At 42.3% G+C, this 23,008-nt stretch overlaps 1 protein-coding gene and 1 pseudogene across 14 annotated transcripts in view; one reads left to right on the top strand and one right to left on the bottom strand.

The window, feature by feature from the left end:
• ATP11C (ATPase phospholipid transporting 11C) overlaps window positions 1–23,008 on the top strand; it is a 172,596-nt gene that overhangs the window by 12,879 nt on the left and 136,709 nt on the right. The gene's annotated exons all lie outside the window — the stretch shown is intronic.
• On the bottom strand, window positions 21,526–21,625 carry LOC111558873 (annotated as a pseudogene).

Below are 23,008 nucleotides of genomic sequence, written 5' to 3'. Positions count from 1 at the left end.
TTCGCGTCAGTGGACTCACACGGTATTTGCTCTTTTGTGATTGACTTCTCTCCTTTAGCGTGATGTTCTCAAGGCTTTTAAATCCATGTTGTAGCCTGTATCAGTACTTGATTCTTTTTTCTTTTTTTAAAAAAATATTCTCGAGTTACCTAACAGGCGGTTGTAGTCTTGGCTTCCGGAGTAGATTCCCGGGATTCATCACTAACCTACAACACCCAGTGCTCGTCCCGACAAGTGCCCTCCTCAGTGCCCATCACCCGTTTTCCCCTCTCCCATCAACTCTCAGTTTGTTCGCTGTATTTAAGACCCTCTTATGGTTTGCCTACTACTTCCTTCTTTTTTATGGCTCAGTGATAGTCCATTGAATGGATGTGCCACATTTTGTTTTTTCCATTGATCAGGTGATGGACGTTTGGATTATTTACACTTTTTGGTTATTGTGAATAATGCCGTGTTGAACATTTTTGTATATGCTTTTGTGTGGGCATATGTTTTCAATTCTCTTGGGTATATACCTAGGAATAGAATTGCTTTGTTATATGGTAATTCTGTGTATAACTTTTTTTGAGAAACTGCTGAACTTTCCCACAGCCTTCCTCACTTCTTTTTTTTTTAAAGAGAAATTATTCTTAGGTTTGTTTGTTTGTTTATAATCTCTACACCCAACGCGAGGCTTGAACTCACAACCCCGAAATCAGTAGTCGCATGTTCTTCCAACTAGGCCAGCCAGAAGCCCCTTCAAAGAGAATTTTGAATTGTGGTAAAAAGCACATAACATAAAATTTAACATCCTAAAGATTTTTTTAAGTGTGTAGTTCAGTCGTGTTAAGTATAATCACGTTGTTTTGCAACTGGTCTACACAACTTTTTCATCTTGCAAAACTGAAACTCTGTGCCCGTTAAACAGCGACTCTTCCGTTCCCCTCACTCTTCTCTCCCCCCAAGCCCCTGGCAACCACCATTCTACTTCCTGTTTTATGAATTCAACTACTTTAGATGCCTTTTATAAATGGAGTCATCCTGTATTTTTCTTTTTGTGACTGGCTAATTTCACTTTGCCTAATGTCCCCGAGGTTCATCCATGTCGTAGCATGTGATAGGACTTCTTTTTTAAGGCTCTCTCTATATATACCACATTTTGTTCACCCATCCATCCATCCACTGATGGATATTTGGGTCGCTTCCACCTTTTGACTATTGCGAATAACGCGGCTGTTAACAAAGGTGTGCAAATATCTCTTCCAGATGATGATTTTAAGTAGAAGAGAGAAACAAATAGAATTGCTGGATCATATGGTGGTTTTATGTTTAATTTTGTGAGGCACCTCTGAACAGTTTTCCATAGTAGCTGAAGGATTCCATCTTCTCCCCTTCCTAGCCAACGCTGTTTTGTTGTAGGAGCCAGCCATTTTAATTGGCGTGTGGTGATAGTTCATTGTGGTTTAGATTTGCATTTCTCAGATGATGAGTCAAGCGAAGCATCTTTTCACATGCTTTCGGCCATTTGTATATCATTGGAGAAATGTCTATTCCAAGTGGTTTGCCAATTTTTTATTGAGTTATTTGGGTTTTTGTTGTTCGGTTGTAGCCGTTCTTTATATATTCTAGATACTAACCCTTTATCCGGTACGTGATTTCCAGATATGTTCTTTTATTCCATAGATTGCCTTTTTACTTTGTTGATTGTTTCCTTTGAGGCATAGAAGTTTTTAAACTTGATACCCCCGTTGTCTTTTGGCTTTTGTTTCTTGTGCTTTTTAGCAATATATCTAAGAAGTAATTACCAAATCCAGTGGGTCATGAAGCTTTTCCCCTGTTTTCTTCTAGGATTTTTATCGTTTCAGGTCTTACATTTGGGTTTTTGATCCAGTTTACATTGGCTTTTGTGTATGGTGTAAGGGAAAGATCCAATTTCATTCTTTTGCATGTGGACCAGGGTCCTTTGTTGAAAAGACCGTCTTTTCCTCATTGAGAGGCCTTGGCATCTTTCTCGCAGTTTTTTTTTTTGTTTTTTTTTTTTAAGATTTAATTTTCAAGTAACCTCTGTACCCAGTGTGGGGATCAAATCCACAACTCCAAGATCAAGAGTTGCCTGCTCTTCTGACTGAGCCAGCCAGGTGCCCCTTGAAGATCATTTTGACCATATACATGAGGGTTTATTTCTGGACTCTCTTCTATTCTCTTGGCCTGTATGTCTGTCTCTATGCCTGTACTACCCTGTTTTGATTACTGTAGCTTTGTAGTATGTCTTGAAATCACAAAATACGAGACCTCCTCCAACCGTCTTCTTTTTCAAGATTGTTTTGGCTATCCAGGGTCCCTTGAGGTCCTGTATGGATCTTTGGATGGATTTTTCAATTTCTTCACAAAATAGTCCTCGTTTTTTGTGTTCTGTCTGCCACAGGATCCTGTCTGGTAAGCTGCCCTGTGGCAGTCATTTGTCTCCATTCTTATTCCTCTCCCAGAGCTCAGCTTAATCATCACTTCCCCAAGGAAGCCGCCCCTGTCCTTCCCTCAGACAACGCCTGCTTTCCGGGTTCAGAGCATTATGAGCCTTTCCTTTATACTCGTGTCACAGTTGACTTTACATTTGCGTATTAAACTCGTTTGCTCACTTACATAGTATCGACCTTCCCTCTACAGAGGAAATTTCCTGAAGGTGAGAACTGTGACCGTCTTCGCTTATTGGTGTGTCACTAATGCCTCAGTGCCTGGTTTAAGCCCTTAATACGCGAGGATGGGAGTAACCTTATCATATTTATATGGATCAAAATTTGAAATGGGTTTTCTTCATAATTTTTTTTTTTGTATTTTTCATTTTACCTTTAGTATAGGCATTTGTGTTCTGTTAGGCTGTGTGCAGAGATAATTATTCAGGTCAGTGCCTTGAATTACTGATCCTTGGCTTCATATATGTTGCGGGTTTGTGGAATTTAGTTGTAAGTTGTCTGTGTGTTCTTATTATAATAACAGCTAAAAACAGAGTGCTAAGTTCCTGGCATTGTTTTAAGTGCTTTACAAGCATAAGTTCGTCATATGCATTTGCTTACCGTGGATAGGGTTTTCCAGAATCAATAGGCTCTGTGTGTGTGTTTACATATATGTAAATACCTATGTATTTAATGTTCACTGTTATGTCTGTATGTAAATAAGCTTCCTCGTGTATGTGTGTGTGTAAAACTTCATGTATGTGTGTGTATATATATATACATATAAACTTATTTGAAGGAAATGACTCATGATTATGGAGGTTGACAAATCCTGAGACCTGCAGTCAGCAAGCTGGAGACCCAAGAGAGCCAATGGCGTGAAGTCCAAGTGGGAAGGCCTGAGAACCAGGAGAGCTGATGATGTAAGTTCCAATCCAAGAGCCAGCGTTCCAGTTCGAGTCCAAAGGCAGGTGAAATCAATGCCCCAGCTCCAAGGGCTATTAGACAGAAGTTCCCCTTTACTGGAGGAAAGTCAGTCTTTTTTTGTTGTCTTCAGGCTTTCAGCTGATTGGGTGAAGTCCGCTAGCCTTACGGAGGACAGTCTGCTTTACTCTGTCTGCCAATGCGGATGTTCATCCCGTCCGGAAATACCCTCACGGACACACCTAGAATAATGTTTGACCAAATATCGGGGCCCTGCGTGGCCCGGTCAAGAGAAGGCATAAAATTAACCATCACACATACTTCCTAGGATCATGTGCAGATGAATGAACAATCTAAAGCGTACAGAGATCAGGAATAGAAGACCTTACTGTCAGTAACTAGTTTGCTAGACTTTCTGTCTCTAAAATGAGGGGCTTGGACTGCTACACGGTCTGTAAAGGCTCAGCGAGTCCTAGAGACCATCCAGTTCTCCAGCCTCTTCATTTTACAGCGGAGGAAATGGACAGAGAGGGCAAATGGCTTGTCCAAGACTATTCAGCGAATGGGAGTTCAGAGATAGGGAACCCTACGCTCAGCTCTGTTACGTACGTCCTCCGTTTCCTCTTCTGTGAATTGTGAGGGCTCTTGGGTCATCTATATTTAAGTTCTCTTCTATTTCTATAATTTTGTAGTATTTGTTTTAGGCTTCACAGTCAAGCAGTGGAATGGTTTTTACTGTTTACTATTGGGCTGTTTATCAGCGTTACTCCTCAGGTCTCCATCTCTTGGTTGTTCATTTGACTGTACTCTACCCCAAACTTCGGTCTCTTTAATGAGTGCAGGCTAAATTGTCTATACTTTGAATAGGCACAATGACAACCTTTAGGCTGTTCATGCTGTTCATTGTCTTTTAACAGTGGTTGTACTTTTTAGTTTTACACCGACCCGAATGATGGAGGGTCACATGTAGACCTGTGCCTGTGTTGGTATTATGTTCTAGAACTCAACTCAACTCTTTAATGCGTTGACCTCTTAGCTAACAGCTCTAATGGAGGAGAGCATTTTTGGTGATGCTAAAATGTGATGGGTAAGCTTCCTGGGGAGCACCACCCCTGTTTTCTTTGCCAGTGGCCTCCTGGCATTATTTCCCGAAGACCCTCTTACTCCTCTGTACTTACGAACACAATTAACTGCACCGTGGTAGGTAGATAGGCAAGCCCTTGGATTGCCTGAGTGACAGCAGCTGGGAGACAATAGGAGACAATGGGTAGACATTTCATAGGTATAAATTTTAGAACCAGTAGTGTGATGGAGTAGAATTCGGTGCTTGCTCTGTTTTTTATAGCCAGTGATTCAACCAGAGGATAATACCAATAGCAAGGGAGCGGTTTCATGAAATGGAATTCTGTAAATCTATTTTAAGAGTCATAATCACTTGTTAATTTAGGTCAGACCCTAGACATTGATGGAAAGTATCAGTAGAATATATATCCGTTTTGAAATACAAGGCAGTATGATTAAACTCTTCTTGTGCAAAAGTAGACATATTACACGTGACTTACCAAAGATACAAGTGAAAGCCATGTAATCATTATGCAATCAAATGAAATCAATCAAAAGACGTTAAGAGATTTATAGGATACATGTTTGGAAGTAATAATTTAAGTCATGAAATTCATGTTGCATCAACAATTGTTCCCAGTAGACACCTAGTATGGTGGAAGTCGTTTCCAGTCTCATGCTGGGAACGTTTCTGTTACGGTGCCTCCACTCACCAGCTTCATAGCTTTAGGAAAATCACTTCGATGCTACAGAAATCATCTTTGTAAAGTGGAGTATTTAGTGCATACAGAATATAAAACATATGCATAAGAGTAAGATGAATACCTATGCACCTACCACCTAGCTTGAGAATTAAACCACCACCAGTATAATTCTGCCTGGGTTACTCTCCTGTCTCATCCCTCTGCCTCCCCTCCGCTCTGCAACAATTAACTTTAGTTCTGGGTCATTCCATTGCTTTAAAAAACAGTTTTAACACAAACATATGCAAACCTAGATAATCCATTATTTTTGTTTTCTTATTTTGAGCTTTACGTAAACGGTATGCTGGGTTTTTTTCTTAATATTGTATTGCTAAGATTCCTCATAAGGTTTTATTTAGCTATAGTCCATTGTTGCTGCAGAATAATACTCATTTGGAAATATACCAGAATTTATTCATTCTTTTGTCAGTGAACCTTTAGGTTGTTTGTAGGTGTTGGGTTTTTTTGTTTTTTTGTTTTTTCCTGTTATGATGAGAAAATATGTGTCTTGGGGCACCTGGATGGCTCATTTGGTTAAGTACCCAATTCTCAGTTTGGGCTCAGGTCATGATCTCACGGTTCATGAGTTCAAGCCCCATGCCGGGCTCCATGCTGATGATGTGGAACCTGCTTGGGATTCTCTCACTCTTCCTCTCTCTCTCTCTCTCTCTCTCTGCCCCTCCCCTGTGCGTTCTCTCTCTCTCAAAATAAATAAAGGAAAAAAAAGAAAATATGTGTCTTTTGGTGTATATTTATGATGGGATTTTCCCCTGTGAGTCCGTATGTGTATGTATAGGCTTCACACATACGGGTACAAACACATGGGCATAAATATATGACATACACTATTAATGACAGTCTTGAAATGTGCAGCTGTACCAGAAGAGGTGAAATTGTTCTCCAAAGTGGTTTAGCCAATATGCACTCTCATTAGCAATGTGTGAATTCCTGTTGCTTCATATTTTTCAATACTTGGTATTGTCTGACTTCTTTTGGCCAAGTCTTTGATTGCTAATGAAGTCGAGCATCTTTGCATATGTTTAAGGGCCATTTAATGTTTCCCTTAATACTTACTTATGTCTTTTGACTGTTTTCTCTTGCGTTGTTCATCTTTCTTCAGACCGATTTAGAATTATGAGTCCTTTTGACATCCAGGGCATTAATCCTTTGTTGGTTATATTTGTTGCAGATACCGGCTCGGTGACTTGTCCTTTTGCCATTTTGTTTGGTGTCTTTTTGATAAACAAGTTCCTAATTTTAATGTAGTTAAATTTTCAGTCTCTTTCTTTCCAGTTAGTGCTGTATGTATCTTGTTTAAGCAATCCTTGGCTATGCCAAAATTGGAAAGCTAGTCTCTCCCTTTTTGTAAAAGTTTGAAAACTTGGCAGATTATTATTGTGAATGTCCTTTTTCAGATCTTTAAAATGCAGGGGCATGAACTAGGTTTTCTGTAGCAACCTTTTACTCCTTGACACTGTGACCTGAAGTAGATTGTGTGGCCATGTACTTGTATTTTCAGAGATTGCAGTGTGTGTGATGTAGTAATCTTTCCCACTCTGAAGTTTCATGTTCAGTCCTACTTCTCTTTCTCTCATTTCCCTAGCCTCTTCCTTCCTGTTTTCTTCAGACATGTAACCAGTTGAATTCTGCAGCATCCTAGAGTTTCTATGTTGAAGCGGCATTTTAAAATTGAAATGGTCTTCAATGTTTATTTTGAGAGAGAGAGAGTGGGAGCAGGGAAGAGGGGCAGGTGGGGAGAGAGAGAGAGAGAGAGAGAGAGAGAATGAGAATGAGAATGAGAATCTCAAGCAGGCTCCGTGCCCAGCACAGAGTCTGATGCGGGGCTCGATCTCAGGACCATGAGATCATGACCCGAGCTGAAATCAGGAGTTGGACACTTAACTGACTGCGCCGCCTGGGCGCCCTAGAATTGACATGTGTATTGAGAAAATCGCAGCTATGTGTGCAGTTGTGAGAAATAACAGAGCGCTCCTGTGTGCCCTTCACCCACTTTCTCCCCAGGGTAACGTCTTTCAAAACTAGTATACTGTCGAAACCACTAATCTTAATCAGATTTCTCAAGTTATCCTTGTATTCGTGTGCGTGGGTGTGTGTGTGGGTGGTAGGTGGGTCTGTACAGCTTTATCCCATGTATAGGTTTGCAGATCCACACCACCGACAAGATACAGAGGGAAACCGTGCCTCCATAGTGCCCAGTTTGGCCGGTGCTCCTACAGTTCTGGAGGGCCACCTCTGGTTACGTAGCCCAGAAGCAAATTGATGAGCTGAAACGACCTGAAATATTAGAGGAACCTTGGTCCTTGGGACTGAGGTCCTGAGAGACCAGTTGACATGCTCCCAAAATATAATCATTTATTTTGAATTGTGTAGGTCCATGCGAACCTGCATTTGACATCCTGGTAAGGGCTGCTCTTGGTCCGTCATGCCAGCACGAGTCCCTTCAAATTCTACCTGGTCGATAGCAACTAAAAACTTGTCGTGGAAAGGAGGAATGATGATCCTTCTAACACTCAAAAGCATGCCAGAATGTGTACTGGTTTATATCCCCATAAATAGAAACTTGGGTTATTGTCAGGCTAGTAGTCAAGGACATTTGAAGACCACCTTTATGGAGAGTTTTTAACTCCTGTCTGCCTCAAAATATTTAAAGCCACTCAGTATCTTCAGTGCATTCATTCATTCACCCTTCCATTGACTTCTTATGGCTGGCGGGGCACCATGCTAAAGAGGAACTGAGTGGTGAGTGAAAACAAGCGGTTCACGTCCTTATGGAGCTTGTAATCTAAGTTACAATTTAAAAAGAAGCCAACGAATATTATACTGACTCATTTTCATAAGTTATGAGTAAAATGAATAGAAACAGATGACAGAATCGGGGTCTGTTTTCGATAAGAGTAGCCAGCAAGTTCTGTCTGAGGAGACAGCATTTGCACAGACAACTGGAGGAATGAGGGACTCTTTCTACAAAGGGGCTTGGGAGTAGGACTTAGAACCAGCTTGTTCAAAGGCCCTGAGGTGGGCGAGGGCCAGGCACGTTGGGAACCTGAAAGGAGGCTCATGGGGGTACAGGGCGCACCCAGTGGAGGAGTGGGGTGATGGGAGTGAGTGGGGTATAGAGGAACTTCCGGGTCACTGTCTTGGGAGCAATTTGAATCTTGTAATCTGAACTTCTTGAAGCCGTGAAGGTGACTGGGAGATGTGGAAGGGTGATGATGATAGAGTTGTCTGTTTAATCAGCTATAGATATTTACTGAGGACTCTACCAAGTGTCCGGTACTGTTCTAGCTAGTAATGAACTGGTGAGCAAAAGAGACAAAAACATCCGCCCCTCCCCTCCCCCCCGCCACGGGGCTTACGTTTTATTATTTTTTAAAGATTTTATTTTATTTTTTATGTAATCTCTACCCCCAGTATGGGGCTCGAACTCATGACCCCAAGATCAAGAGTCGCGTGTTCTACCGACTGAGCCAGCCGGGCACCTCTGACCTCCCTTACATTTTAATGTGGGAGGGTGTTCTTAGGGCAAAGGGTAAACTGATGTAACAGCTCCAAACTACAGTGGCCAGAAAAGGCAAGTGTTTGTTTCTCTGGCACGTAATAGCCCAGAGCAAAGAGCCAGCCTCTGTTCTGGGAGGGAATGGGGTGGTTTTGCCTTCCTCCACAGTGGATTTTCAAGTTCCCGCCAGCAAGAAGGCAAGAGGGGGTTCAGTGCAAGTTTCTGTAGGAAAATGACCAAGAAGTTTCACAGGTCACTATTGCACACATACCTTTGGAGAAATCTTTTTCGTACGGTCCTCCCTAGCCACAAGGGAGACGGGGAAATGCCGTTTCTAGCTGAAAACGCAGGTGCTCAGGAAGACAACCGAGAGGATAACCAGTAGACAGGGAAACAGACCATGAACAAACAAGATAAATAATTGTAACGTCGTGTATGCTCGTGATGGGTGGTAAAGGGGAAATAAAGCAGGGAAGGGATGGGGAGTATGGGGGTAGAGGTGGCGATTTTTCAGAGGGTGACAAAGGAAAGCCTCACCGAAAAGGTGCCATTTGAATAAAGCCCTGACTGACGCCCGTGAGCAAGAAATACCATTCTGCGTTGTTACCAGGCCTACTGTGCGGGAGGGCTGGTTTTAACGTGTTTGAATCTCAGACCTTATCTGAAAGTAGTTAGTAGAAAGGCACCGTCCTACCGCAGTTGACTTAGAGCAAGCAGTGCTAGGAGGCCCTCACCAATGAACGCTGGATGGGTGGGTTCTAATGCTAGGGCCTGGACCCAGGCATTTGTCACAGATTTGGGACTGCGGGATTTTGTCTTGGCTCTTCGAAAGATGCTAAGCTTAGCTCCCTAAGAGAGAAGGTACTAAGGTCCCTCCCTTTGCAACACTCACTTTAAGAGTGTTGCACATACTTGTTTTAAAGGCTTTTGGGGGGGGGTGATTTTCTTTCTAACAGAATTATGTATGATCTCTGTGAGTCTGCTATAGAACTCTCGTTCATTTTAGTCAGCTGTTGTCAAGTGTAGTTTTAAGGATATGGTGACATTAAGGGGCGCCTGGGTGGCTCGGTCGGTTGAGCGTCCGACTTTGGCTCAGGTCATGATCTCGCGGTTTGTGGGTTCGAGCCCGGCGTCGGGCTCTGTGCTGACAGCTCGGAGCCTGGAGCCTGCTTCGGATCCTGTGTCTCTTTCTCTCTCTGCCCCTCCCCCGCTTGTGCTCTCTCTGTGTCTCTCAAAAGTAAATAAATGTAAAAAAAAAAATTAAGGATATGGTGACATTAAAAACAATGGAGGGGCTCCTGGGTTGGCGTAGTTGGTTCAGTATCTGACTTCGGCTTAGGTCATGATCTCACAGCTTGTGAGTTCGAGCCCCACATCAGGCTCTCTGCTCTCAGCGCAGAGCCTACCTCAGATCCTCTGTCTTCCTCTCTCTCTGCCCCTCCCCTGCTTTCACACATGTGTGCGCTCTCTCTCTCTCTCTCTCTGTCAAAAATAAATATTAAAAACAACATTTTTTTTTAAACGTTTATTTATTTTTGAGACAGAGAGAGACAGAGCATGAACAGGGGAGGGTCAGAGAGAGGGAGACACAGAAACTGAAACAGGCTCCGGGCTCTGAGCTGTCAGCACAGAGCCCGACGCGGGGCTCGAACTCACGGACCGCGAGATCATGACCTGAGCCGAAGTCGGCCGCTCAACCGACTGAGCCACCCAGGCGCCCCAAAAACAACATTTTAAAAGGAATATTTTCATGTTCACCACTGGTCATCCAAATATTGCTTAGTTCTTCTAGTTATAGAAAGCAATACTTTACAACCCTTCACTATTTTAATTCTATTCCACTACTGATTTAAGTATATTTCAATGTAAAATACACAGTGAACACCTTTTTCTACTCCTGCACCACATTTTAAAGGGCAACCCATTTGGTCAATGGGACAAAAGAAAAGGATTTTCTGCCTGTTTTTTCTCTACTCCCCTTCCCACCTCCAGCACCCCTCCATTTCAGTACATAGATGCCTCTAAGATTTCTTATTGTTGTAGTAATTATCTTTCTTTAGGGAACTTCGAGTTTACAAAAAGAGAATGAGGCACATAGAAGATGTGACAAAAATACCAGGCAGAAAGTGATAAATGCCATGCGAAAGCTAAAAATTAGATGCTCTTCCAAATGAGATAAGTTTTTCTGTCAGTCTTTGCTTCCACAACAGTGAAAGGAGACAATAAGGTTACTTTGAGCTTCATATATAACGCTCTCAAAGGAAATTTTTCCTTCTTGGAAAAGAGAAGCATCTGACCTGTCATCCTACTGTTTATTTTCGTGAGTCTTTTCCTACGCACAGAGAAAACCTCAAGTCAGACCGGAAAAGCACCGCTAACAACTGCACTGCATTTTACAGTCCTAGAAGCTACCCTGGATTCTTCCCTTCTCCCCCTCGTGCCATCTTGCCCGGTCCGTCACCAAGTTCCGGGCAGCCCGCCTCCTGAATATCTTTTGGGTCCACCCTGGCCCCTCTTCATCCGTCTCTGCCAAGCAGTGAGACCCGATTTTGTAAAAACTTACACTAAAGTCCTTTTCACGCTGACTCCTTGTGGCTCCCCCCTGCCTGCCTGTGCGACCCCATCTCTGACCCCTGACCCTTCCCTTGTGTTTCGCAGTCACACCGGCCGGCCCTCGGGGCTCTACCCTGGCCCACCGCACGCCGCCGCTCCCACCGTGTGGAATCCTCTTCCCGGAGACCCCATTTCTAGTCCCCCTTCCAGAACGAAGCTCCAGCAGCACTTCCTTCAGGAAGCCTTCCCTTACCCCCCACCCTGGGGTCAGGCCCCCCAGTCTCCCAGGGCCGCATGGAGAAAAAGAGCAGAACATGCCCAGATCCTTTCAGTTTTGCCTTGGGTTTTATTTAGGATCGTAAGTTTTCTAACGGTGGGATGTTGACCCAAGACGGGCACCAGCATCCCCTGGGAGCTGTTGGGAATGCAGCTGCGGGGCCTCTGGTTCAGACCTGCTGCACCGGAACCTCGGGGGGGGGGGGGGGCGGCCTGGTCACCTGTGGCTCCCGGGCCCTCCAGGTGATGCCGACAGGCAATCGGGTTTGAGAGCCCGTGTTCCGCAAATACACGGACTGAAACGGACTCCGGCAAAGTAAAATAGGAAGTACTATGTAAACCAGCTTTGAAATGAAGTTACACCGCTGCTCACTAACAGTGGGTAATAAACTGCATTTCAGCCACCGCGCCCCCTCCCCCCTGCCATTTTATCAGTTGATGTCTTCACAGGTCCACTGAAATGTCAACAAGGGCGACTTGACCAGTCAACCCACACCCGGACTTTAAAAATTACGTAGTATTTTCCAACCTTCACCTCTCTGAATCTAACTTTTTGTCTGGTGCCTTCCAAATCCGAGAAATGATTGTAAAACTGACAATGCCCATAATTCCAGTGTTGGAGGTCTGGTTTTTAAATCATGTTAGGGGTGCCTGGGTGGCTTAGCTTAGTCCGTTAAGCGTCTCTTTTTTTCTTTAAACATTTTTTTAATGTTTATTTATTTTTGAGAGATAGAGACAGCATGAGCAGGGGAGGGACAGAGAGAGAGGGAGACACAGAATCTGAAGCAGGCTCCAGGCTCCGAGCTGCCAGCACAGAGCCCGATGCGGGGCTTGAACCCACGAACCTCAAGACTTCTTCTGACTCTTGATTTCGGCTCTGGTCCTGATTTCAGGGTTCGTGAGTTGGAGCCCCTGTGGAGCTCTGCGCTGAGAGTGTGGAGCCTGCTTGGGATTCTCTCCCGCCCTCCCTCCCTCTCTGTCTCTCTCACCCTCCCCACGCGTGCTCTCGCCTTCTCAAAATAAATAAACTTAAAAATATTGTTTTAACGTTTATTGTACAGGGTCAAAACAATTTTTTGCTAAAGCTTAGGTTGTCGTAGTTTCTAGATTTATATCTAAAGCATTTTAAAGCATTAGCAAGGTTCAGATGTGCATATTCTTGGCTGTGTTTAGATTCTGGGGCTGTGCTACACCATCAAACTGCTGATGGATTGACTGCGTTGTCAAAGGTCACTCATCCTCGATTTTGCCTTTGACTTTAAATTTGCTCCTTGTTTGACTCAAGGACTGTTTTGACAAAACCATTCCCATCTGGTGACTATCAGGCGATCCACAAAATTAATTGCGTTTTTGTTCTCACACAACAGGTGCACAAGGCTCATTGATTCTCTTTCCGATAATTGGTTAGAAGCACAAAATTTGAACAGGGAAGGGAGATAGCCAAGGAAAGATTTGTAAAATATTTTGGAAAACTTTTAATTTTAGAAGAATTGTAGATTTGCAGAAAAGTTGCTTAGAGAGTAGAGTTTTCCTATATCCCGCATGCATTCCCATATTACTAACATCTTACACTATGAGTAACGTGTTTTTGTCACAATTACTGGACCAGTATTGATACGTTATTGTTAACTGAGGTCCATACTTTATTTCCTCAGTTTTCCATTAATATCATTTTTCTGTCCCAGGATCCCATCCAGAATATGCCCTATCATGTTTAGTTACCGTGTCTCCTTAGGCTCCTGGTGGCCGGGACAGCTTCTCAGACTTCCCTTGGTTTAGATGACGTTGATAGTTTTGAGCAGTACTGGTCAGGTGTTTTATACTATGTCCATCAATTGGGATTTGGCTGTTTTTCGTTTTTGTTTTTAAGTTTTAGTTCACATGCAGTGCAGTACTGGTTTCGGGAGTAGAATACAGTGGATCATCACTTACAACACCCAGTGCTCATCACGAGTACCCTCCTTAGTACCCATCAGCCATCTAACCCATCTCCCACCTACCTTCTTCCATCAACCCATAGTTTGTTCTCTATAGCTAAGAGTCTCTTGTGGTTTGTTTCAATAGATTGTTTTTAAACGTGAGTTTTCAGATAACATCTTTCTTGCTGAGTGGGACCTTTTAAATTTCACTGTAATCAGGAGACAGGTATATGCAACTGACATGTTTCAAATGCTTACTTAAATTGTGAAGTGTGTTTAGCTGGTGAAGGGATTTGAAATTAATGAATATTCTCACGAATATTTGTTCTGGGGGCAGTTAGGGGAAGCTAATGTGTTTTGCAAGTGTTCTCGTGTCCAGCTTGCCCACATCCACTCTCGTTCCTCAACCTCCAAGCCTCTGTTTGCCTGTAGCTGTTCCTAGAATTCAATTGCCTGCCAGCTAAAACCACCGTAAAAACATTTAGGTAGATAAAGTGGCCCAAGATTCTTTTTGCTTGGCAAGAACTCACTTGCTAAAATGGCTTTTAATATGTTTGTGCCTCTCTGCTGTGCTGCTTTTGCCAGAATAGATGGCAAGTCTAAAGATTTGCTTGTCTTCCTAACTCCTTTTTTAATATCTCATAGCAGTGACTGAGCTATTGATCTGAAGGGATAATAACAACCCTGCATGTGCTTTCTGCAAGTTCCGATATTTTAAGAACTGAGAGCTTTGAAAAAGAACATTGCTTTACTTCGCATAAACACAGAGCTGCTTCAAACCAAATCATATACAGCATGTGTCATAAACAAAGTTGGTTCCTTGAAATCACCAGATTCAGAGGGAGCAAAGGATGATAGAGAAGGAATGAAAGCAAATAATAGTACTTGCCCAAAGACTGATGGCCAGGGTCAGCTACTTGGGAATATGGTCCCCAGCAGCCCTACTCACTCCTTACCCTCCCCCGCCCCCCATCCCTACTTCAGGCTCTTGGCTTCTGACATAAACTTAGAGCACTTCTCAGAAAGATTGTTCCGGAGGGAAAGGCACACAGAAAGTAAACAAGTAGCTTTTTGCTGAAATTAACCTTTAGTACATTATTAATAGTTTTGGGGTTCTAGTTTGACTCCTCAGTAGAGAAAATAATGAGCAGCATGCCTCATTATGATTAGATATATTTCAAATAACTGAAAACAATACATTTGCCATAAGGCAGATAGAGAAAATTGGGGATTTTTTTTTTTTTTTTTTGCTGCATGTGTTTTTTTTTCTTTTAATAATTTGGTATTTTCTTTTTCCAAAAAAATTTTTTTAATGTTTATTTTTGAGAGAGACACAGTGAAAGCGGGGGAGGGACAGAGAGAGGGAGACACAGAATGTGAAACAGGCTCCAGGCTCTGAGCTGCCAGCACAGAGCCCGATGCAGGGCTCGAACCCACGGACCATGAGATCATGACCCGAGCCGACGCTTAACCAACTGAGCCACCCAGGCGCCCCTGCTGCATATATTTTTTAATGGAAGTTCTGGCTAATAGGGTCTAAGAGGACTCCCTGATTTTGAGAGATATGCCAAAAAGGTAGAGCTAAAGAATATTTAGATCTATATTCTTAATTTCTCAATATTATATCTTATATATCTGTTCACCACATGGAAGAATCCAGCACCCATTTTCAAACTTTGGTTTTAACTTTTGCTAGTAAACTGGCTGGGGTAGTATTTGTCAGGTTTCTTCACTGTAAAGTTACTCTTTTTTAAAATAGAGATTTTTTTGTCGATTTGCTTACCTCTGTGATTCTGGAGATGAATATGGTTCATTTCATTTATTCAACAGAAGTTATTGTGAATTAAAGAAAATGTGGTTTTAGGAAATTTTTTTTTTTTTAAACTCAAGGCCCACTAATTGGAAGAATAAACCATACTTAAAGGAGCAGCCCATACTTTGTAGGTGACAAAGGTTGGCCAAAGTCAGGTTTTTGGTGTATAATATATATGTGTTTAGCTTTTCTAAATATACCGAGCTTATTCTATTTGATTACAGAGGGATATTGTTAAGTAATTTCAGTCACGTTCCTCACGTTACAGCAGTTCATTTATTCAGTTATTAGCAATTCATTTATTCAGTTAATACCAGTTATTAGACTTTCTCACCTTCTCTTTCCATTTATCTTATACTCAGAAGTAACAGTGAAAAGCATTTCCATAAATGAGACCCTTTCTCTCTTCCCAGCTTTCGTAGAAGTACAAAGGGTGCTATAGATATTAGGGCTCAAGCAACCGCCTGCTTTGCATTTCTTCAAATGCTAGTCATAGTAACAGATGACAATGAGAAAGTACGAGGGAAAGAAGTCACCAGCACTTCTTGTGTTGAAATTTGTTAGGGAGTTTCCATATCAAGCAATGAGCGTGTCACGCAGCAGATGAGCCTCTAGGATGAATTTGATTCATTCTCCAAAGCAGCAAAATCTCATCATCAGATGGTGTTGCTTGAGGCTTTCTCTTGCTTTCGAGTTGGATGATCTAAATGGCGTCACCTCTGGTGGGTTTCCATCCTGTCGCGTATCAAAGAACGTCTGTGCAGATGGAAAGAGATTTTCTGTTGGGCTCTGTGTGAGCTCCGTGGGAAGGGTTAAAAACCAGGAGCGAATGTGTTTAGCTCCATTATACTTTTTAATGACTGGCATCTCTACCAGATTTGTTGACACTACAAACATGGAAGGAGCAAAGACATCAGGGATTTATTGCTGGCTCTGCCGCTAGTTTCTTGTGTAATTTTGGAGGGTTTTTTTTTTTTTTTTTTTTTATGTAACTTTCCTCAGTGTTCCTCAGACTTCCGTCTGTACAGTGAGAGTGGATAGTCCAGAGCGTTGTTTAAACCCCTTAGGAACATAGAAGTCTGTGGTTCAGAATGGGAAATACGAAAAGCAATATGGGCTGCCCCCTCCATTACATGTTTATGATCATACATGATCATGAGATGGTACCTTAGGAAAAAAATGTACTGGGAATCTGATCTTCCCACCAAAGGTTGTGTATGTAGTTGGGGACATGGCTCTTGACCAAGGGACTGATGCCTACTAATTATTTTTTCTAGGTATGGCCACACATATAAAGATGAGTGGATTTCCGGGTAATACCTGTGGGCCATAGAGCTTTTTAAGAAACGTATTCTGGATTAGGGAAGTGTGGTGGTGGGTGGGGAAAGTGGACAGAGAAGAGATCTCTGTAAGCAGAATTCTGTATTACTATTACTCTTCCCTGGTCCTTCCCATGTGACAGACTGTCTCTCTCTCTCTCTCTCTCTCTCTCTCTCTCTCTCTCTCTCTCTCTCATTGGTATTCTTTCCTGCTCATGGTCTTGCCTCATGCTTCTGATGTTGGGAGGGCTCTGAGGGCCTGCTGACTTCCATGTCTTAACAGTGGACAGAGCTGGGGCAGGTCAACCATGAACCCGGCTTTGGGCCCCAGCCTGTTCTAAGTTGGGGAGAATTTCAGGAACCTTAAGCTGCGTAGGTCAGCATGTCTGCTAGTCTCATTCTGACGTCATGTGCTTAGGTTTTTTGTAAGGCTCCTCTTGCTTATTAGTTCCTTGTGATTGAGGCTGGCCTTGTATTTCTGTGCCAGAAACTGGGCCCTGTTCTGTTTCTCCACTGTGAAGTCCTTAATCTGGTACAGTGGTTGATACCCCAATTTCCCCAAGGTTAGGAAGGATGCTTTCTTTGAGCCAGGCCTCCTGGGAACTTGAGCTTTGCCTAGACCCATGCCTGTCATTGGGACTTTGCTGGTTATTGGTGATGTTGGTGCTTACTGACTGATTGCTTTTTACCAGATTCTTCCCGTTCTGATCTTCTGTCTGCTTTCTCCTCGCTCAGTACCCTGGTGCTCACCGCTCACCCACGTGGGCCTCTGCCTGTTGCCGCCTACTCTCCTTTTCTAATTATGCACTCTTGCCTACTTGCATTTCTTCTAGACCTTGCTTCTGGGTCTACCTCCAACCACCTGATACTCCTTCCCTCTAACATGGAGGCTCCTGATGTGTATCACACTGCCTGCCTTCAGAAGCTTAGTTATGACGATCGGTTGTTTCCTTTTTCTAGGGCCTTTATTTAAAAAATCTGTCAACTTTTAGCTGTCTTTTTGTTTTTTCCTGATGTGGCACACTCACCCCTTGACATTTGTAATGGGATCAGTTTTTTTGGCTTTCTTTAGAACATCTCACATAGCCCCTTTCCTGCCACTACTTAACTTTCACAGGGGAGATTTCCAAAGATATCCAGTTCAACTTTCTGTGTAACGAGTAGCTTATCAACTTCCAAAACCAATGGCATTTTACAACGGTTCTCTACTGGTTTCTTGGGCCCAAAATGTGAATGCATTCATTTATTTATTGTGCTCATTCAGTCAGTCAGTCCACACAGTTACTAAACATCTACCGTCAGCCAGGCACTGTGTGTGTGTGTGTGTGTGTGTGTGTGTGTGTGTGTGTGTGTGAGTGAGAGAGAGAGATCTCTTCTGCATGGCTGAGGGTTTGATTTGCAAAAGGGCTCTTTCTGCTGCCTCAGTTGACATCATCTTTCTGGTCCACCACCAGTTTTTCAACCACCCAGAAAAGAAAGGGGGAACTACTCTGCCTCTGCTTTCTGCCTGTCGATCCCTGACTTGCCCTTGGAATATCATCTTTCTAAATGCAGTCTTGGTTTGTTACTCCTCTGTTAACAGGCTTCACATTGACTCCCCCTCAAACTGACATCTAACTCTTAGACACAACTTACGAAAGCCCTCAACCTTTCTGCTTCATGCCTACCTCTCTGGTCTTCTACACCATTTTCGCCAGGCCCTCTGCCCCAGAACTTCGTGCATTTTCCTGGCTGTATCACGCTTACTCACATTTCTGTTGTATATGCTGCTCCTGCTACCTGGAATGACTGTCAGTTTTGTCTTCTTGGTGAACTCGGGGGCACCGAGAGCGGATAGAAAATGGTGCACAAGGAGGAGTAAATCAAAACTCTTCCTCTTCCATTAAGGGGCACTCTGGGCTGTTGGCTGCTACTGAACCTTCATACGCCCCTACCACTGCCCACCAGCAGGGCTGTAAGCTACTCAAGACCCGGAATTTCTCTCCATCTTCAGCCTTACCAGAGCCCATCCCAGAATGGGCAGACAATAAAATATTTGTTAGACGAACAAGCAACTGAACAAATGAAGGCAAGTCATTATCTTCTTTTTTTTTTTTCTTGTAAGATTTTTTTCATGTTTACTTTTGAGAGAGAGGGGGAGACACAGAATCCGAAGCAGGCTCTAGGCTCAGAGCTGTCCGCACAGAACCTGACGCGGGGCTCGAACCCATGAGTTGTGGGATCATGACCTGAGCCGAAGTCGGATGCTTAACCGACTGAGCCACCCAGGCGCTCCTGAAGGCAAGTCTTCTGTAGTTTACTTTTCACTTCGGGTCTCCCTTGGGCGCTGAGACTGCCACTTAAAAGACTCCTACCGCTGTGCTGACAGTAGGCTCCCTGCAAACCCAGGACTGTGCACACTAGTTAATACGCTATTAGACACCTGCCTGTGACGGTCACCAAATAGCCTGCCAAACAGGGAGAAGGGCCCTTTGGGGGTTTTGAGCACCTTTTCACCTTCTTGCACCCCGCAGACTCTGCTGCCAAGATAAGCTTCTACTGTGTGTGTAAAAAACTCCAATCAAGACAAATTGCATAGAATGAAAATGCCTCTTCCCTGCTCTTGTCAATTGGAAGAGTTGTAAAGTGAAGAAAATGAGTACTTTAACATTCCTGTCTCCTCAAGCAGTTGTTTTAAATGAGTCATCTACAAACTCAGGCAGTTGGTAAGGACAGTCAGTGGCCATTTATCATTTTAACGTGATTTATTTCAAATAAATAGCAAATGGGGTATTTTGGTCCTAAATTATGCATTTATCACTTTCTTGCCGGAGCCCTTTTTTATACAACTATATCAGTGAGCAGTGAAAGACACACAGACAAAACTGTCGTGAACTTTGTCAGTCTTCCCTGTCTTTCTTCTGCCCTTTAACTTATGATGTCCATTAAACTTATGATCAAAACTCAGCACTTTCCATTCTGATTAGTTGTGGATCTCTGCCTAAAATAGATGGCCATTTCTGAGGCGGTATGCATTTTTGTTTTTGTTTTTCTGGTATATTGAGGTGTAATTGACATACAGTAAAATTCACCCTTTTTAGCTATTTACAAATCTATGAATTTTGACAATTTTATATTTGTGTCACCACTGAAGTCAAGATAATAGAATTGTCTGTCACCCAGAATAGTCCTCATGCTCCTTTGTAATCAGTCTCCTCCCTATATGACCAACCCCTGGCAGCCACTCTTATTTCTGTCTCTATAACAGTTCTGTAGAATTTCATATAAACACAATCATAACGTGTGGTCTTTTGAGTTTGGCTTATTTCGCTTAACATAATGCTTTTGAGTCATCCATGTTGTTGCATTTATCCATAGGTTGCTACCTTTTATTGCCGAGTAGAATTCTATTATACGAACGTGCCAAAATTTGTTTGTCCATTCACCGTGATGGACGTTGGGGTCATTTAAGTTTTTGTGATTATGAATAAAGTTGCTATAGGCATTTATATTCGAGTTTTTGTGTGGATATCTAGCCCTATTTCTCTTAAGTAAATACGGAGGAGTGGCATCCCTGAGTTTGCTAATAAGTGTGTATTTAACTCTATAACAAATTGTCAAACTGTACTGTTTTTGATTCCTACTGGCAGTACAAGGTTCATGAAGATTTACTCCTATTTTTTTCTAGAAGTTTTTTAGCTTTAGGGTTTACAATTTCAGTCTGTGATGAATTTCAAGTTATATGTTTTGAGAGAGGTTTGAGTTGTGGTTCACTGAAATATAAATATGCCCCATCATTCCATTGTCATTTATTGAAAGACTAAAAGACTATCCTCTGTCAATCGAATTAAATTGGCATTTTTGTCAAAAATCAATTGACTGTATTATGTGTGGATCAATTTCTGGACTGTCCACTCTGCTCCATTGATCTGTGTGTTTATTCTTTTGCCAATATCTCACTGTTTTGAGAAGTTTGTAGCTTTATAGTAAGTCCTGAAATTAGTGGGCTTGAGCCCTCCAGATTTTTCTTTTTCAAATTGCTTTGGTTGTCCTAGATTATTTGTTTTTCCATATAACTTTTAGATCACCTTATAAGTTTCTTTTTTTTTTTTCTTCCACCTTGTAAATCTCTTAAAAAGGAAACTTGCTCAGATTTTATTGAGCATTGAATTGAATACTGAATTGGGGTTGAAATGAATCTATTGATGAATTTGGGAGAGAATTGCAATATTGATGATATTGAGTCCTCTGATCCATGAATACATATCTAATTATTGATTCTTTCACCAGTGTTTTCTGTAGTTTTCAACATAATAAATCTTAAAGTACTTTGTTACATCGATCCCAGAGTATTGCATATTTTATTGGTGCTATACAGCAGATGGTGCTTAAAAATTTCAGTCCCCAGTTATTCACTGTTGTATATAAAAACAAAATTCAGTTTTGTATACTGATCGTCTATTTTCCAACCTTGCTAAAGTTACTACATCTAGTAGTTGTTTATAGATTCTTTTGGATTTTCTACTTAGATTATTATGTTTTCTGTGAATAAAGACAGTTTTATTTCTCCTCTCCAATTTTATCTACCTTTAATTTTTTTCTGTGCCTTACGGCATTAGTTAGAACTTCTGTCCAGTATGATGTTGAGTACACGTGGTAAGTGTGGTTCCCCTGCATTATTCCTGGTCTCATGGGGGGAAACCATTCAGTCTTTCCACCATTAAGTATGAGTTAGCTATAGGTGTTTTTCGTAGATGCTCTCTGTCAGGCCGAGGAAGTTCCCTTTTTTATTTCTAGTTCATTGAATATTTAAAAAAATCATGAATGGCTGTTGAGCAAATGTCATACTTTTTCTGAGTCTATATAGATGTATGGATTTTCTTCCTTTGTTGATATTATCGCTGGCATTGCTTGAGTTCTGAATGTTGAACTTGCATTCCTAGACTAACTCCCACGTGACCATTGTATACTATTCTCTTATATTTTATAGATAACAACCATGGTTAGGTTCCATGAAGTTGTTGGCAATTCCTTAATCATATGTGTGTTTTAAGGGTCACCAGAATCACTTCCATCTTTATTAAGGGAAATTAAAACAAACAGAGTGAGTGTCTTTGTACTAAGCAGTGCGTACATTTATTTAATCCTCTTTAATGGGAAATTGAGGTCTAGGAAATAATTTGCACCATTGAAGTCTTGCAGCTAGTAAATGACATGGTCAGAACTTAAATGCAGGTTTGTTTGGTAAAACCCATATCAGCCCACTAGATTGTATTGCTTCTCTCTGGTAGTGCGTGTGTGTGTGGGAGGTGTTGGGGGCAGGAGGGGGCGGACAGGGACGAGGGAGTGTGAGAGAGAGATTGATTGAGATTAGGAAAGGGAAAAATGTTCTTATTTACCTTAAGTAAGCCCTACACCCAACGAGTGGGGCTCGAACTCATGACCCGGGGATCAAGAGTTACATGCTCTTGTGACTGAGCCAGGAGCCCCAGGGAGAAATGTTCTACTGCCTTTTATTGCCGTTTGAAGATCTGGGCTTTTAGATATCTTAGTTTATATCTCAGCTCTGCCGTTTGCTTGATTCGTGGCACATATATGTCTCTGAGACTCATTCTTTAAGCCTGAAATATAGACTTAGCACAGGTTGTTGTGAGGAATACAGATGATTTTCGTAAAGTGCCTCGCACATAGCACGTGCTCAATACAGTGGTGTCCATTACTGTCATTATTATTGATTTTTTTTTTTTTTAACCATGAAATGCACTTTATACCTGGAGATAATTGATTTGGGTTTGGAAAATGCCAGATAAGACTTAGGATGATTTTGTAGTTTAGTTGTTTTACCAAAATAGCCTAGAGCAAGTTCCTTTCTATAAAAACGGACCTAATTTCCTCTACTTTTTACCCACCTCCTTCCTCAATCCAAACAATACCAACTTACTGAATCATCTTGCAAATTTGGAAGGCTTAAAAGATCCTGCTGAATGCTTTGGGCTCTGGAAATGAGTGCGTGCACGCTTCTGTGTCTATCCTCGTGTGGTCTAGAAGTGATGGTCTCGGCCAGCAGGACTGGAGATGCCATTTTCTCATTTTACATGGGCAGCCGGCCACTGATAGCTAGCTTTAGAGCCCTGGCTCGTGCAGATATGACAGTTTCTGAGTCACTGAAACTCACTTCCCTAACTTCCAGAAAGCATTTCAGACTGTTCGAAGGTAATGATTCCTTTTTCCTAAGGTGGTTTTGATTATCCTAAGTAGGGCCGGAGAGAGCTGTGTTTTCATCAGTCAAGTCAGGGAGGCAGCAATGAGAAAAATGGCTGAGTCTGAGAAAGGGCATCAGGCCATCATCAAAGGACCTTTCAGTGCCCAGGACCTCAGGAAGGCTGTTGGCTCCAGCAGTCCATCGCTTCTGGGAACTGATTCTCATTATTATTTGATTTCCTAGCAGTACCCTTCCAACTAAAAGTGCTGTGT

Source organism: Felis catus, chromosome X (genome assembly GCF_018350175.1).
Source record: "Felis catus isolate Fca126 chromosome X, F.catus_Fca126_mat1.0, whole genome shotgun sequence".
NCBI classification, from domain to species: domain Eukaryota; kingdom Metazoa; phylum Chordata; class Mammalia; order Carnivora; family Felidae; genus Felis; species Felis catus.
Note: the sequence above shows the minus strand (reverse complement) of the source record. Positions and strands in the feature narration are given on the sequence as shown.